Source organism: Chrysochloris asiatica, unplaced genomic scaffold (assembly GCF_000296735.1).
Source record: "Chrysochloris asiatica unplaced genomic scaffold, ChrAsi1.0 scaffold00217, whole genome shotgun sequence".
In the NCBI taxonomy this organism is placed as follows: Eukaryota; Metazoa; Chordata; class Mammalia; order Afrosoricida; family Chrysochloridae; genus Chrysochloris; species Chrysochloris asiatica.
The window spans coordinates 5371859-5373086 of record NW_006408735.1 but is presented as its reverse complement, the minus strand read 5'-3'; positions in this window follow the sequence as shown (position 1 = coordinate 5373086).

The following is a 1228-nucleotide window of genomic DNA, read 5'->3' as shown; positions in this document are numbered from 1 at the left end:
CTTGTTGCTGTGATTCTGAAAGCTATGCCACAGATATTTTAAATACCAGCAGGATCGCCCATAGTGGACAGGTTTCAGATGAGCTTCCAGATAAACACAGACTAGGAAGAAGGAGAGATGGACTATTTGTTAATATTTACTAACTGAAAACCTTATCAATAATAGTGTAACACTGTCAGTACCTGAATATTGAACATTGAAACATGATGAACTCTAGAATAGTGTCAGCTATAGTGTCGGAAGATGAGCTCTGGGGAATTGTTGACTCTTCAAAATGGAGTTTACCATGATGAAACAAATGGAATAAGGTCTTTTGTGACTTTCATCTATTAATGAGCCACAACTCAAAATGAAAATAAAAAGCTGTACACATTCATTAGTTATCAGAACATGGACTGTATGAACTATGATTCTCCAGAAAAATTGGAAGTGGTCATAAATTGAATGAAACACATAAACATGGATATCCTAGGCATTAGTGAGCTGAAATAGACTTGACTGACCATTTTGAATCTGACAATCACATGATTTACAGTGCTTTTGGTGTTTGTTGTTAAGTACCGTGGAGTCAGTTCTGACTCATAGCGACCCTGTACAGGGTTTCTGAGGCTGTAAATCTTCACGGGAGCAGAAATCCTCATCTTTCTTCCATGGAACGGCTGGTAGTTTCAAAATGCTGAACTTGAGGTTTGCAGCCCTATTCATAACCACTACAATGCCAGAGCTCCTTGATTTACAGTGCTAGGAAGGATAAATTGAAATGGAATGGCAATGCATTCATCATTGAAAAGAACATACCAAGATGTCTCATAGGAAGACAAGCCAAATGAAGAAAGCAGAAACATCATACACAAAAACAAACATAATGGCAACAATTAATCCCTATCTATCAATAATTACACTGAATATAAATGGATTAAATGCACCAGTTAAGGACAGAGGGTGGCAGAATAGATAAGAAAACAAGATCCTACAATATGCTATCTTTAAGAGACACATCTTACACACAGAGGAAAAAAAATAGATTAAAAGTCAAAGGACGGAAAAAAATATACCAAGCTAATTGCAATAAAAAGTGAACCGGAGTGGCAGTGCTAATTTCCAATAAAATAAACTTTAAGGCAAAAATCAGCAAAATAGATAAAGATGGACATTATCTCATGATTAAAGGGACAATTGAACAAGATGACATAACCATAATAAATATCTATGCTCCCAATGAAAGAGC